The sequence below is a fragment of the Anas acuta genome, chromosome 6 (genome assembly GCF_963932015.1).
Source record: "Anas acuta chromosome 6, bAnaAcu1.1, whole genome shotgun sequence".
NCBI lineage: Eukaryota > Metazoa > Chordata > Aves > Anseriformes > Anatidae > Anas > Anas acuta.
Genome location: NC_088984.1, coordinates 22,234,342 through 22,251,321, shown reverse-complemented (window position 1 = coordinate 22,251,321; position 16,980 = coordinate 22,234,342). Strand labels below are relative to the sequence as shown.

General features: G+C 44.1%; 1 protein-coding gene across 2 annotated transcripts in view; it reads left to right on the top strand.

Annotated features, from left to right (window-relative positions):
- The window catches only part of WIPF1 (WAS/WASL interacting protein family member 1), a 54,646-nt gene that overhangs the window by 971 nt on the left and 36,695 nt on the right, over window positions 1-16,980 (top strand). The window contains exon 1 of one of the 2 annotated variants that reach the window (XM_068685724.1): window positions 16,714-16,979. The exons of the other annotated variant lie outside the window; for it this stretch is intronic. The gene's annotated coding sequence lies outside the window, so the exon portion shown is untranslated. Of the gene's footprint in view, window positions 1-16,713; window position 16,980 lie in introns of those variants that run through there. 2 annotated transcript variants of the gene reach the window in all.

Here is a 16,980-nt window from a genome sequence, read left to right as displayed (position 1 = left end):
GCCTCCTAACTAAAACAAGAGCTTGTCTCTGCTGCTCAGTAGATGTGCTTATTCAGGAATCCACTGTGAGGCAACTTTAAATTGCTTTTTTATTCCTGTGGCGCTTCCTCAAAGAAAGGGCCTTAGCAAGCAGCTTTCCTCAGTCTTCCTGGCCTCCAGAGGGTGGGCAGTGTGTTCTGCTCCTCGCTCATGCCCTTTGTCACTGCCTGCTTCCACTTTTCCCCTCCCTTTCTCCATGCCTGCCAGCTCCTCCAGCCACAGGGTGCCTAGGAGGCCCCATGGAGAAGTCCTGTCCTGTTAGTTAGTGGCTCCACACTGGACCTGTGGTGTGCCCTGCTGGGGAGCCATGCCTTACAGAAGGGCACGAGGGATGGCTGTGACAGCGCAGAGGAGCCTGCTCTGGCAATGTGGCTCCCTGAGGGAAAGGTGTCCCCAGCCCTGTGGCCTAGGTGAAGCGCTGGGTGACTGCGCTGGCCCTGGCGGTGCTCAGCATGAGGAGGACCCTGCTGGTGCGTGGTTTTCCCCTCTGCTGGAGCAGCAGCAGGGAAGGAGCACGTGAGGAGGAAATGCAGCTTCTGCGGAGTGCTTCTGCCCTCCACGCAGCGGGAGCACGTGAGGGGAGGGCAGGCACGGGGTGATCCAGGAAGAGAGCAGGAGAAGACGACAAATAGAGAGGACACTTTTCCTATGCCTGTGGAGTCTGTTTAGCTGGGGTAAAGAGCCTAAAAATGAGGTTGTGTCTATTCTGAGTTACTGTTCCTGCAGAAAGCACTGCTTTTAACTCCTCTGGTACTGTGTGCATCTTTCTCCCCTCCCTGCTCTTCTGGGCTCCTCAGTGTCCTCTGACCTCAAGCAGGATGTTGCCCTTAGCCATATGCCTGTCAAACGTGGTTTTTCATGCTGTACATGAAATAATCATTCCCTTAGCTGGCTGAGACCAGTTCCCTAGGAGCAGTTAGAGGCACACCAGCCCCTGTGGTGGGTCTCTGGGGCAGGGACTGTGCCCTGGAGGTGCAGTCGTGCTTCTCTTGATAGAGCTGAGGGACTTCTACCTCTAGCCCTGTTCCTCTTCATCTCTTACTGCTGCTCACCTGTTCCTGCCCTGTGCTGCAGCCCGAGCAACCCTCTCTGGTTATCTGTGGGGTGTGCCACTGACAGGTCCAGCCATCCAGGTTAAAATCCCTCAGAAAGGCGGAAGGGGAGGAGAAGCAGCTCTTCCAGCCTGTGCTGCCTCCCCCCTGCCTCGAGAGTGCTCAAAGCTCTCCAACTTCTGCTGCTGCCTTGGTATTTCTACTGCAATTACACTTCTAACTTGTTATAGTATGACATTGTGCTCTGGGTGGCATCAGGTAGCAAGGGGCCATCTTTAGGCCTAGCACTGGTATATGGGTACTGTAGCTGTTCCTTTTTTGAGAAACCCAGATTTACCACAAAGTTGCATCAGGATATTCATGTTTTTACTGATACAGTAGTCAGAATCAAGAGTGTGCCACTGGAATATTATTAGCTATAAAAGGAACAATTTCCTACCTGTAATAGTGCATATGACCTTTACATCAGGTGCCCTCCAGACCTTTCTCAGTGGAGAGGCTGCTGAGGAGCAGGAGCAATACTGATCCCTTTGTGAGGAAAATGCCTTGCAATATTACTCTTCATTACCTACAGTGCATAAAGTTCTAACAGCTATTACTTTTCTGCCTTGCTTATATAAACATCAAGCTTTTCTTGGAGGAAGAAAAGAGGGCATGTTGGTGTTGTCTGATAAATGTGACATGAAGACAGGATTTCATAGGTTTCCTTTCAAGGCCCATATGTTGTATGGGGGAAGGGGGGTGTATAAATACACGTATTGGCAAAATGTCTTTATGCAAAGACACTAGAAACATTCTATGCTCTTAACTGCATTGAATCTCCATCTGGATAGTGGACTTATGCTTAGAAACTATGAGAAATAGTGATGCAATGGCAAGGAGGGGATTTCTTTAAAGTTTATGCTCTTGCCAACATAATCATGTTTTACTTGTGGCTACTTCACAACAATATGAAGTCTTGTAAAAGTTCAAATCTAATTAAATGCCTTTGTGTTCTTTCTGCTGGCTCCTTAATCTTGGCTCTAATGCAGATGTTCTTTCTTTTTTCATGTGGTGCACTATAATACTCAGTCAACTGGATCCATTATAATAAAGCACTGTCAAGTATCTTAGTTGAAAACCCATGGCTCTAGCTGTGTGTGAGTTGGGGAGGGTGGAGGGAACATTCTTTATATGGTGAGAAAGTAAATTTTATTCTGGTAGAACAGATCTGGGTAGTACCAAAGATGAAGATGCTGGAAGTGGCCACAAATTGTCAAGGCAGCTGTTTGCTTTGTGTGCCACTTAGTGTGCAATTAATAAGTGCTTGCTACTTAGCTGCCTGGTTCAAAAATGTACATGAAAATCTGTTTGTTCTTGAATAATGACTACTGAACTGTTAGTTGGCAAATAGCCTAGAAAAGGGATTAATAAAAACTAAATTTAATAAAGAATCATATTTTAGTAGGTTTTGTTCAAAATATTTTGGATGCCTGCAGTGATTAGTATGATGGTGTTTTAATGCTCTTGTGTAGCATCAGCCACAGGTATAAATATATCTAGATATCTGAAGGGGAAGGGAATCAATGAACTGTTACTACTGTATTGTGACTCTTTCCAAACAGTATGTGACCACTGCTGACTTGTAAGTGAAGTCTGAATAGTGAGAAGATGACATTTTTTTCAGTGGAATTAACCCTGAACATCAGGGCTCTGACAGGTGCTGTTGCTGTTCAGCCCTGCAGGCCTGAAAGAGCCGCTATGCTTGGGCCTCATCCAGCTCAGTGCACAAAGATCAGTACAGCGTCTGTAAAGCTGGGGACACAAGCAGCAAGGGAGCAGTTTCATCTAAATCTGAGAGATCAAAGGCATTCAGAATAGAAAGTATCCCTATTCCTGGAAGGAGCAAAGCAGGAAGACCAAGGAGTGGTTTTAAAGCCTGTTTTGTAACAAACGCTGCTGTAACCTCTTCAGGAGCCTTCTGCATTTGGTTCTAATCACACATAAGTACACCATGGAGTTAAAATGTTTCATCTTGCACCTCCTTTAAAGTTGCAGAAGCAAACTTTCGTAATACTTAAGCTGCTCTTGTGGCACCCATCGTCCTCAATTGCTTCACAGCATGTGTAGCTCTGGCCATTTCCCTCCTGGGGCTGAGTCCATGTGAGGAGCCCTCCTGGCCTCCAGCACGTGTGTTCATGAGCAAGGTCTCCTCCTCTTCATTTGAGCTAAGCTAGCATCTCCCTCCTGCTAAAGAAACTACAGGATATTCTTCAATGGGAAATAACATTGAGGTTTAAATAAATGCTCTTAGCAGCTTCAGCAAACCCAAAATCATTTGCGCATGTTTCTCTTGCGATAACTTCAGGAAGTGGGGTGATTCCCTCTTCCTCCTTTTTAGTATTTTTGGTGAGTGCTGTGCTTGAATGCTGAAATCCTTCTGCTGTGAGGAACAGGCTCAGTGGAACAGACTTCCCTGAGCCCTGACCCACCAGAAATGAGCCCTACGAAGTAATTGCATTCCTCTGCTCATTCTTCCTACACAAATTGCCAGCAAGGTGTCCCACAGTGGGGGTTGCTAGCCACTTGCACTGGTTGTCCAGAGGCTGCAGGTTCTCCTTCCCTGGAAATGTTTTTTAAACTCACCTGGACAAGGTGCAGGCAGCCTGCTTTCACTCTGCTTAGCCCAGCGATGAACGAGGTGAGGTCCAGCTGATGGCATGCTCTGTTTCTGTACTGCTGCTTAAGCATGGCTGCTTTAGTCTGTCCCCAGAACATCTGGGAATAAGTGGTCTCAAAACGTCCAAAAATGGCCTTGAAGTCTGAATAAAGACTTCAAAAAGTAGAGTAAATAGAGAAGCATAGCGTGGGGAAATAGCTTTGCCTGAAGTCCCATAGCAGCAGGTCAGTAATAGTGCTGGGAAAGGATCATAAATCTCCTGACTAGTGCTGTGGTAGCTAAAAGATGTCGTCTTTAAACTTGAAAGCATGTCCTTTCCCTACTCAGCCACTTTCAGATCAATCAGCAGCAGGGACTGCTTTTATCCTCCAAAACATCATTTTTACTTTTTTCTTTATCAGTCATATTCATAAGGATTTTTAGTACTAAACAGCTTAATGCATTGACTCTCAGGAAACACTAGGAACATCAGATCTGGAAAAGAATTTGGTGAAATAAAGACGAGCTGCAGAGGAAATTTTTAGAAAGTGATGTTATTCCCAGTTTGCCACATAACAATTAATCTCTTATTTTTTAGAGAGGAAAAGAGCAGAAGAAGTTGTACACTGAATCCAAGCCTGAATCTCTCTTTGTTTGAAAATAATAATAAAAATAAAAATCACTTAAAGCTTTTTTAAAAATATGGAGACTGAGAAGACAGATCAGCATTTTAAAGAGCAGCATGAGTTAAGCAGTGAGTTAACCGCATCTGTGTTCCAAATCCAAATGCTGCGAACAAGGCACCATTCAGACCTTCGCTTATAAGTTATGCTGCATTCGTTATGCTGTGTTTGTTTGAATTCTGTTGAGAGGAAGAAAAAGAAAATAGCAGATTCAAAAAGCAAAATCATTACTCTTGTTTTGCTAGCTCACTTTTGAAGTGATGAAGCAGGGCTCTCCTTTTCCATCTCTCTCTATTTGTCCAGCACTTATGCAGGGCATCTGCTAATTATTAGCAGCTGTGAAACTATTGAGTTACATAAGCATAACTAAAAGTCAGTGGAGCCTTGCATCATTCGGCAGATCTGCCCATTGCTTATTCACTGCCACAACAGATTGGTTTTGTAACGTACTTGACACGGCTGTCTAAATACTGAGAGGGCATCAGCAGGCACGGGAAGTCGGGAAATCCTTTAAGTCACAGACTTTAGATACGATAATGTGTTGTTTCAATGTCACAACAATCTGTTGCCCAGTTATCTGTGTGTGTTGCCTGTCTGGAGGAGAGCGGTGTCAGGCTGATACCCTCCAACAGCTGAGCCTGCCAGCCACACAGAGCCCAATTGTCCGGGCAGCTTTGCTCCAGAGATAGCTGTGGGTGCTGTGCCGCCTGCATGCGAGCAGGGCAAGTGAGAGTGCTGTGAGATGTATCACAAATCAGCTGTGCTCAGTGATATGGCTGAATACAACAAACTGTCTTAACTTTAGAAAAAGCTTCTTTAAAATTGGAGTGTTGGCAGCTGAGAACCTGAGGTGTCTCAGCCAGGGACTGATTTGTGAAGAAGAGCATGCTGGCGCGGGAGGCCCGAGGCTGGCAGAGCCAGGTGCTGCCTCCGGCCATGTAATGCTGTCTCGGCACACCACGGGATTTGGTTAGCAGCACGAGTTTCTTCCCGCTGAACCTGGAGGGAATACAGCAAACTTAATCCCCTGTAGTTCTGGGTATTAAGTCATGGACTATGTAATGAGCTCTCTGATCCAGACTCTTGGTTTGTTTTCAAGTGATTCTTGTCTTGTCCTCTCCTTTGCTGGTTGAAAGATCTCCCTAGGCAAGAGAGGTTGTGAAGTGGTAAATGCAATGTTATGAAATGTGCAAAATACATGATCCCTAACATACTTGTTCTCGGGAATTAAGAAGGTAAAACAAGTTCCAGGAAATATGGTGTCCCTCCAGACAGCAGCTTCTGCACCCGGTGACTTGGAGCTATGCTTCAGCCCCTTTCAGGAAGGTTCAAGAGGAGTTTACCTGAGCTTCCCTTCTCTTCTGTCTTCTATTTTCCCTTTTTAAAAGCAGCTATGTGAACAGTGATGTCTGAGATCTCATTTTAGAGATTTTAAAGATCTCATATTAAGATGTCTGCCCTAGATCAGCAACCTCTCTCCCACCTTTGCCGTGAGATCGGGGACGGGGCCTCGTCAGCTCACCTCACCCCAGCAGTCTCTGCGGGGTGGTGGAACTGCAGAGCAGCCCCCAAATGGCCGTGCTCCCCGAGGAAGGGCGGGTGTCTGGGGCAGCATGGCAGGCCCAAAGAGGCTGGGGTCATTCAGGGACTGGCACAGAAAGGTGACTGGTTTGTAACTAGTATCAGCAGGATAGCTTTGTTATGATGATAACATAAGTTTTTTTGTTTTCTTGAAGGCAATGGGTAACTGATAACTCTCTCCCTCCCCTCCTGACTGAGGAAATGTTCCTCAGAAAACAGCTAGGAACTCAAGGGTACTATTTTGACACCCTTTTGGAATCAATTTAGACCACAGCTTGGCGAACATGGACAGTATCATGCAGTACTGAGCTCTGCAGTTCTCTCCTCATTTCCACCAACTCATCAGTCCTCCCACGGCAGTCACTTCAGTCACTGCTCTCCTCAGGCCCTGGTCTACTCAACACAGCAGGAATCTTAACTGTAGTGTAAGAGAATGAATCACAATTCCTACACAGTCCCTGCAGAACTGAGCTTAAACATGCTTGGTGCTAGCTGAACTTCATCTGTCAGATCCTACCAAGCCTGTGCTCATCATAAACTTTACAGATTGGAGTACATCGTTTACAAGTCCCTTTGCTGGTGTCTGAGAGCCTCCTGTGGACAATACAGGAGGCCTAACATATTTCCAAAAGCTCCCTGCCTCCCCGGCGTGAAAAGACGAAGTAGAGAATTGTCATCCTTACTTTCACATTTGAAGCTACTAAAACAGTTTTTAAAGGAAGTATTAAATGTAAACCATAGAGGGCATTCTGTGTGTGTTGTGTATATTGTAAGTAAACAAACCACTTGTTCATGCACACAGTGGGCTTGTACAACTCCGCATATTGACCTTTTTATGTGTATCTATTCAGTCAGATGCTCCTTGTTTTTTATATAGTCATTTGTCTTAGATTTAGGACCTCTAAGACAGGGTACATTTGCTTAATGCCCAATAAAAATAACTTTCTTTTCCAATTGGACAAATTCAAATAATAGCAATACCCTGGGAAGGAAGATATTAAAGTATAAATACTTCATTTTTTTAGAGAACAGAATTTGTCTGAGGCCACAGAGGCAGCACCTACCAGAATATCACAAACTCTGTCTGCAGATTGTACTTTCAAACCGCCCCAGACTAATACTACTTTGAAATTAGTAGAGTACAGTTTTCCTAAAATGTACAAGTTTCCCAGTCAACAGTTATGAAATTATGCAATGGCAACAGACAGTCCCAGAACTTTGTTTAATACTAGGCAACAGCAAACTACAAGGAAATAAGTATCCTGTGGACTTTCCTACTGTATTTTTAGATTCAACTTCTGCATTTGTTCTAACTAGGTAGTTTAGGGAAGGGCAGAAACCTTATGTTATAGCACAACTTATTTTAAATAGATCGTTCTTAATCAAAATGGCCTGTGTCCCTTGGATGTAAATGATGTTTTTTGTCTTCCGAGTCCAGCAGCAGTATGGATGACCTTCTGAGATGAAGCAGTACTGATGTGGCAGTGACTGCAAGAAACTCAGAGGCATTCTGAAGTTCTAAGGGTGCTTTAAGTACTCCAAAAAGATACTTAGATTCAAACAGGTTATGTGTTGTTGTTTTTTTCTTTTGGATTAGTTCTAATTTCAAATTATCTAATAAGATCGTGCTTTTCAAAGTGAAGAAGTCTTCTTCATAAGTCTTATCCTGAGAGGTTGCTGCATGCTTACTTGGCCTCTGAAGTGGAATCAGAGCATTATTTAATTCCTCATCGCCTGCTTTTCCCCTTCCTAGCAGGTCTTTACAGGATCAGTGTCTTCAAAACTCATAACTTTATTTTATTTGGACATCCTTAAAAATGTGTGTATGCTGACTGGAGTAGAGAGGAAGACATTAACTTTAGCTGCTATAGGGAACTAGAAAATGGAGTACTCCATAACTGACAAACTGCATGAGGTGACTGGACAAGTTCCTCCTTTATTTGTCTACAGTGTGCCAGTTGTTCAGCAGAACATCCCTGATAATGCAAGTGAATCGCAGGGTAAAACCCAGTTGGATGTCATCACACACAGTACTTAAGCAAGAACACTGAGGGACTTTGTGCTTCCCAGAGAAAGAACTGTCAGTGTTGTCTTCTGGTTTTTGTTACTTGAGAGTTCCCCAAGAAAGTTTCCTCTTAGGAGCAATAATGGAGTTCACAGTTGTTTACAGTGAGAGTGCTATAACACTGCTCTTCTTTGCTTAGACTGAAAGCTTTTATTCTTCTCACAAATACGTTTGCTCACTGTTTGTTCACTCATCAGTGAGACTGATTAGGCATTAAAGAAACCGTGGTCGTGATGCTGTATACCACAGCATTTAACAGCTTCCAAGGCCTTCCACTGTCAGTTATGGACAGAAGCAAACAAAAATACAATGGAAAACACTGCAGAAGGAAAAGTAAAAAGAACATAGTGTGTTTTCACCTTCTTCCCTTTATCTAGAGATAAGGAAGTATCCCACTGCCACTTCCTAGTGCACGAAGTTATGTCTAGCTAAGAAGTGAGAACAGACACAAAAATAAAACCAGCAAGCTCACAAAGTGGCATGTGGGTGTGCTCCTCAGTCCCATCCTACCCTTGATGGGACCAAGGTCATAGCAGTGCCGGGGCAAGACCAGTCAGGGGTTGTGTTTCCTGGGGTCCTGTGGGCTGTTGTCCCTTGGGTGTGTGCGCATAGGTGTTTCCTCTGTCCTTGGGCAGAGTCAGCTGCTTATTTTTGGAAATCCCTATTCTGAAGGTAGGATAACTCCTTCCTTCTACCACCCTTGACATCTTTCTTCAAGGGGTTTGGGGTGTCACTGTGATGTGACTGTTCAGGGGGGAAGCAAAAACAATGCGTCTGCGGGAATGTTTAATGCAATGTTGGTTCTGTCCAGTAAAATTCTCACAAATCGTAGTCTCACTTCTCTGTATTGAATTCTGGCTTGTTCAGGTCCCAGCTTCTTCATTTCTCAACAAAGCACGTGATCCCAGTAGCACTGTAATTTTCTATAACCTACATCAGTGTAGGATCGCAGACCCTGTCACTAGGGAATTCTGTCTGGTGTAGAATTGGGGATTTTTTTAATTACTTTTTCAGAATATTAATTATGGAAGCAGTTAGTCTCGTGGACTGTCAAAGGTCTTCAAAACCAGAATTCCCAGGAGCAGCGCAGTGCACTAGCTTTCTCGTTAGAAGTTGAGAGAACAACTGTCCCACTTAGCAGCAAAAGACCCAAAGTTATATATGTCACAAAGTTTACTTAAATCCGAACCGTTAATGCTGTGAAACCTCAAGCAGGAATAAACAGCCTGTATAACAGCTGCTGTAGCCGAGCCCCTGCTGGCAGCATGTCGCGGCAGGGAGGTGGATGCGGAGGCACCTTCGGGCTCCTGCAGCGCAGCGTGCGGTGGTGCTTGCCACATCACCTCCCCTGCGAGTCCTGCTCTGTAACGGGCTGGCTGTGCTGGGACCTGGCCCCCAGGCAAACAGCTCTACCAAAAGCCTCGACCATAAATGACTGAAAGGTGGTTGAAAGATCAGTTATATTCTTCCATGGAGTTTCTGCTGTTCCTAGCCAGAGCACTAAACTGCTGTCCTTGCTTTCAGTCTCAGCCTGCTAACGTGGGGGCTTATTCTGCCTGCTGGTTCCCAAGTGTGCAGTGGGGACCTTCACGGCCAAGGCTTCAGAAACCCAGCCCCTCTTACTTGGGGAGTTGTGTTAGTGTAATGTAATTGCAACAAGTTGGTAGTCTGAGGTATTCAAAGGTCAAAATGCTGTTGAGCAACTTCCAGGCTGGAAGCTGCCATGGAGCAGCCAGATGATGAACGAGGGCTGAAGCTACTCCCTGATGCCCAGGGATCACTGGGCACAGTGGCATGAGCCTGGATGCAGTACCTGTGGCTGCCCGTTGTGCGAGTGAGGTGTAGGATCAGCACCTGGTCTCCCCAAGCACGCAGGGAACTTGTGTCTCAGGGCTGTTCCCTGGATGCCTCTCCATTCCCTGGTAGTTTGACTACTGCTCTGTGAATTCATAGCAATAAACTCTCCTAATTCTTAGGAGTAACACAGATAATTAAATGAAAATATAGCATGCTATGGGTATACATATTCATAAACTGAGCCTCTCTTTCTCCTGTTTATCCTTGGGAGAACACTCCTTTTCATAACTATTAATGAAAGAAAAACCCATGATCTGATCTCACCTGATATGATCTTACCTTACTCAGGCACAGCTCCTCTCAGTGTGGAGGTGCTGGCACTTGAACCTACACAAGGAGTAAGAGTTCTCATCCGTTACACAGCAGAGGAGCTGGTACTATTTTATAATCACCCAGCAAGTATGTACGGATGCTGATCTGTGTCTATATTTAACATCCAGATATTCCTGATGTGGAATATACCACCCATGGGAAAAATGCAAAAAATGGACTAAAGTTCTCATTGATTGGGACTTTCCATTTAAAAAAAAAAAAAAAAAAGGAAAGAAAGACATGAACTTTGGATAGGATGTTCCTACTGTAAAATAGTACACAGCTGCTCTTAATCTGTGGAAATCATGCCAATGTGTACTCCTGTATTAATTAGCGTGCTTCTAGTTAACTCCCTTTCTGTTTTCTAGTGAATCACAAATTTTCAGTACTTCCAATATGAATGCTCAGGGTTTAAAAGGGAAAATAGATTAGACAAAAGTAGCAGACTTTTTTGAAAATGAATCTAGTTGCTCAAATGTCATAACTGCACATGTTGAACAGATAATGGAGGAAAGAGGGGCTTGGTTTGCAATTAAAAAGATTAGACGATCCCCCAAAGTAAACAATTCTATAAATGGTAAGAATCCTGAATTCAGAATAATAGCAATATATTACTTAGTATTAGTTTAGTTGTCATGCCTTTTAATAATCTGTAATTTATAGTTTAAGCTCCAGTTCATTCAGGTTCCTTTAGCTACAGACATTATTAGATCAGATGCTTTTCATAAAAGGTTCTCTAGTTTAAAAGAAAATATAGATCTCATACAGAAGTAACATCCTAAAATTGTGTGTCTTATCAGATAGAAAACTGGTCTTGTCAATAAATGCTGTTTTTGTGGCTTTAAAATGTGTGGCTGTTGTGGTAGGTCATGATTGCTAGGGTGCAGATTTATTTAGCTTTGTTCTCGTGTGTGCGCGTGCACAAATATTGATGGGAAGTTTGAATATAAAGTATTACTCAATTTAACTGTGGTTTTAAAAACAGTGTTTTCTGCTGAAATAACCAAGTATATAAAAACTCTTCATCATATTGTTTGTACCTGAAGCTTCATAAACTTTGAGACTCATGTTAATAGCGAAAGACAAATTGCACGATAATAAATATCTTTTAGTATCGCCATCATTGCTGCGTTCATATATTGAAAAAGATAATTAGAGACTAGGCATGCCATTGGCAAGATATAACAAATACACTGTTCTGGAAAAATAGAGAGGCAATTTTTACTGAGCAAAAATTGTTGGAAATATTCTTTGAAAAGACAGCAAATGGTTTTTGTTTGTGCGTCTGTCTGAGTAATCCCGTATCCTTTGAACAAGTTGAAGAGAAACTGTGTCTCAAGCTTATTGGGTAAGAAGGTTGCAAATTAAGAAACTAGGTATTATGTGAAATTAAGTATTAAAAGCAACCACTGGTAATATTTGTTTTAATAGAAGTTCTTTTTTTGTTTCTGTGAACAAATTAAGGTTATTTGAATTATCTATAGTGATATGAAGAGAATTCCACCATGGTAGTTCTCTTTTTAGAAATGTATCTTACAATTCCTTTATCAAAATTAAGGGAGCAGTGCAGGACTCTTCTTTTGGAGTCTGATATTTGTACTACTGGGGGGAACAACCAGACAAAAAACTTTCTCAGAGCAAGGTTTGTCAATTCAGCAGTTTTCACTCAATAAATATGTAGGCATTTCTAGGTATATTACGTTTCCATAGTAATGACTTTTATTTACGTGGCTGTCGTCTGAAAGGGCAGCCTGTGGCTTAAACCAATTGTGATCGCTAAAAGTGTAATGTCTCATAGGCACGTAGCTGTTAATTTTGTGTAGACTTAATTTTGTTTTCTGCTCTTTTCTTAATTATTTTGACCTTTCAGATTCATCTTCATAATTACTAAAACATATAAGGAAGTAATTGCTCTTATGTTAGAATTGGTCATGTGGTAATGATATCTTTAATATCTAAAATGACACCAAAACAATCTGATTTTGGCTAAGTTCAGAGAAAATCTGTCCTAAGACTGTTCCTTACAGCAGTGAGCAAAGAAGAGGAAAAAAAAAAAAAAAAAGAGGAGAATCCACTTGAAGAGTGAGTGTCTGAAGGACAGTTGAATCATTTCAGATAGTGTTACTAGTTTGCTTGCTTCTTTTGCATTTATCATCTAGGTATAATGGTCTTAAAAATCCTGTGAATGGTTGGAAGCCTCTAAAGATTTCATTGGAAACTCTTTTCTGCATTTAGATGAAAGAAAATTCTCAGTGTTAAGGTTTTTGTCCCAGTTTGTTTTTCCTGGCTTCAGGCAGGACAGGAGTTGTGCAAAAACCCTTCATCTTCCATGCAAAGGTGACTGTAGAAGAGGAAGAGGAGGGACACTGGCCAGAAACATTTTGACAATGAGATTTTGTCCACATCCTGGCGGAAGGTTAAGACAGATTCTCTTTTTTATCTGATGTGATTCCCCTACCATCATTACCTCCAAGGAGCATGTTAATATTTCATAGTTCTGAAAAGACATAGTGGGCAACATTAAATATTTATGTCTCTGCGAAGTCACGCTGATGCCACCAGGATAGTGAGCTCTATATCACACATGCTCTAATTCACCCTAAACACCCACTGTTTACTAATCTTCAGCCCCCGTCTGTGCTGATAATGAGCAAGAGGAAATGGAAACAGCAGGGATTACATGCTACTGAGAAGTCCCAGTTTCCATGCCTGGTTGTAATTCTTTCAACAAACTCTTGCTGACTGTGCTCCTGCTTTGAAGTTTGAACACCTCTGTATTAGTGCTGGGCTCTTGTGATTTGGCAAGCAGATTTGGGAGTTTTGTGGTCGTGTTTTAGTAGCTTCATACAATGATGTACTCTTGTGCTTGCATGTGTTGTGCCTGCTCGAGGTCAGGAGCGGCATGGATTGTTTTGCTGGATTGCTGAGATGTTAATTGCTCGTATTTGCTGGTGACAGGTACCAGATAGAAAACGCTCCTCACGATACCCACTGTTGTGTGGAGATGTGTGTCCACAACATACGTCGTGTGTGTGCTATAGACACAGCCATATCAGTGAGCAAAGTGACTTTCCGTAAAAAGAGTAAATGTTTTTGTAAGGCAAGTGACATGCATGGGATTGAATGAATGATGGCATTTGGCATCATCTGGTCCAGAATCATCAAATTTATTAAGCAGAGCAGTGCATGTTTCTAATCTAAACCCAAAACCTCAGAGCCCGTGATTGCTTTCTAACCCCCACAGCCAGCACAAGACAGCAAATTATTTGTGTAAATGGCTCTACAACCACAGCCATTAACATCCTGGTGTAGCTCATCTGTCAGGTCACTGTGCAACTTATTATTGCTGCTGGGGTGGTCCTTTATTCGTAAATCAAACACCGTTTGATCCAGTTGCAAGTGATGGGGAATCAATTTACAGTCTTATAAACAGCTTGTGCCATCCACAATGTTAGTGGCACGTTTCAGTTACCCAGGTATGTGCTGGGAAGAGCTTTGGGTGGGCTTTCCACTTGGAAGATAAAGCAATGGTCTTGTCTGGCATATATACAAGGTGAGATCCAGCATCTGTTACAAGCATTGGCTTATCACCCAAGATTGCTACCAAAAATCCCAGAGAAACTACAGTCCTCCAGAATGTGCCAGTCAGCAGATGCCTCATCTGTAGCAAGGATGGGGAACTAAATGGCTGACATGCAGGGGACAATTCATCAGGTTTCAGATGTCTCCTTTTGTGTAGCAATGGTCTGTGGTCAGAACTGATAGATCCTTCGGTGTCTGTGGTGGCCCAAGGGGCCGAGAAGCTTAGCGGATCATGCGTGAGGGTTGTGTGGGCGCTGCAAATCCCCAGGTACCACACAGCTGCTGTGGGTGTCCCCGCAGTGCCATCTGTGTGGCCCCACCAAAGGACATCAGCCCCCAGTGAGGTGCCTCCAGCTGGAGTGACACCCTCAGAGGACATTTTGCTTGGGTGTAGCTTAAAAGGAGGTGGCTGTGAGTTGCTCCCTCAGCAAATTAATTCCTTGCATCTTGACTAACGTGGAGAGGGGCATTTTGGGGGAGTATAAAGGTATATTTGCCCCATCAGGGACTCCAAGCACAGCTCTGGCATGGTCCAGTATGTGCCACTAGCTCCTCACGCAGCAGTTAGCACTTCAGAAGTGACTTTGTAAATACAGCCCCTTGAAAATAAGAGAAATAAACTGGCTCTTGTCAGCGACGACTGCTAGCCTAGGAGTGGCTGGGTGAGCAGCTGAAGACAAGCACAATGAAGCAGTGTGTTGTGCACAAACACGGTGACTTCCTGAACTCTTCAACTTCCCCTCAGCGCCTCTGAAGCCTACGGTTCAGCATATAATGTCTCTGAGTGCTCAGCGGCAGAAAGTGCTTAAGCTGCATGCATCTCTCAGTGTTCTCAAGTGTCTTCCAGTGTAAATAATACCCCGGCCTCTCTCTGGCCAGTTGGCACCAAACGGTAAATCAGGGCAGAGCAGGTGCATCTGTGGCCATGTGCTTGCACGTGCGCTCATCCTGCTGCCACACAAGCTCAGGAGTGTGTGCACGAGTAGGCATGTGTGTGCCCAAAAAGTCTTGTGCAGAAGCATCCATCTTGTGGACCAGTCCTTTTTTCAGTCGCGTGCATCTCCTTTTGTATGGGTCTCCTCTGCATGTTTGCACTTAAGTTCCTTGTGTTTGAGAGGCTTGTACTGGTCTTACCTTGTCAGGCTGAATAGATCCTTGCCTTTTTGGAGCTTGTCCCTCTGTTGGGCAGTCTTATACAGTGTCTGCAAGCTTGCAGGGAAGGTGGGGTGTTCATTGTGCAGGTGTAGCACAAGCACAAAGCTTTTGGCAGCCGGTGACCCCGGCAGCAGGAAGGTACTGCCTGGGGACTCCTGCTGTTTGTCACTCACTGCCTCTTTGCCACAGCGCACTTCTGCCACATCTCTGTGGGGAGAAGGGGTCCTGAACATCATTCCCAGTCATTTTGCCTCAGTATCAGTCAGATTAGCCCACCAATAAGTCACTGGAGCTCATTGAGCTTGTTAGTTGACTAGCAAGCAGTTGCAGGAAGCCTGGAGGCAGAAGGTGACCCCTGGCTGATGTTACGGGGAGGCTGTTCACAGCACTTGTGTATCTGGCACAGTTTGCTTTAAAAGATGGACATTTTTAGTGGAAAGCTCTTGCTTTACGTAGAAATTACGTACAGTGCACCAAACAGCGTGCACGGAAGCATCGTGCATTGGTTTGCTCTCGCTTCTCGATGTAAGCTGTGGTTTCGTGTACAGCCCCGCTGACGGCAAAGCTGGCTTCGTGCTAGTGCTTGTCCCCTGCTGGCTGAGTGGGGCTACCGGGGATTATAAAAGGGGGAAAAGGAGTCTGTCTGACTTGTGAAGGCTAGATCTGTTCCTCAACCTGGTTCGTGGTGCAGCCCAGGCACCAGCAGTGCCAGCGCACCTGAGGTGGCTGAGGCCTGTGGGAAGAGCGGTGCCGGTAGGACGGCTGTGGAGGGGGAGTGCTGCTGCTGAAGGCCGGGCATCCTGAACCACAGCAGCACCACGGCCTGTGTGCACGCCTCCTGCCTTCAGGTCCTTCACACCCATGCTTAGGTGCAGCTAACTCCAGCCCATGCCTAAGCACATACACTGGCCATCAGCCTCCGCACAAACCCTGCCACAGTGTAGCCACCCTGCCTGTGTTCAGCCCTTGCCAGGCCAATCGGTGCCCCAGGTGTTGGCTTTTGTTTCTTCAGCTCCCCCTAAAGGGGAGATTTTTAAGTGCCCCCCTCCTCTCTTTGGGCTGGCTGAGGTGTTTAGCGTGTTCCTCAAGAAACATCTTCCGGCAGAGCAGGGTCTCGCTGCTGTCTCCAGTCTGCCTCTCCTCTGAGGTGAGCTCATGATAGTCTTCAAGCTTCCTCTCCAGGCTCTTGCTGTATTTCTGGTGTTGGTACTGTTTATGATTAGCTAGCTTTTCCAGAATCCACTTGTCTCTAAATTAAAAGAAAAAAAAATCTGCTAAAATACCACTTACTGACTAATGCTGTAAGCGTACTTATCTAATCCATGACTTTCTTGTCCTTCCTTTCGTGACCTATGTTTGCCCATCATTAGATGACACTACGTGGATGCATGCTGCTGAGAAGAGAATCTTTATTCTTCTGAAGTTCTATTTCTCATAGGACTCAAACTCCTGTGAAACGTGTTTGCCACATTCAAATGAAAAATATTTCAAAAACTGTCAATAACTACTACATCTATTCAAACTAGATACATTGACACATTGTCACTCAAAGTCTGATATGCAAATATCCTTGAACTGAAATTTCCCACGCCTGCAGTGTAATTGCACTCCCCACTATTGCATGTTTCCTCTTTTTTTTTTTTTTTTTTTTTTTTTAAAAAAAAAAGGGGGGGGAGCAGTTGAGCATGCTGTAATAGAATCATGTTTAGGGTTTGGTATTAATACATAGAAATAGTACAAAAAGGGCCATTGAATCATGTGATGACTCAGAAAGAAACAGAGGAGAACTCTTTCTGGCTATGCAGAAATGTCAGTGGTTCAACATGAGAGCAGAAGTCTCTTAAACATGCTGGAGGGGACTGAGTTTCTTCATCTGGTTTTAAAAAGTAAATGAAGCAAGTCTAGCAAGGTGCAGTAAGGAAGTGTGGTGTCACATGCAGCTCTACAGGAAACAAGAGCGAAGCTACTGGGGAAGTTCAGAGCTGGGTGACTTACAACGTATTCAACTAGCACAGG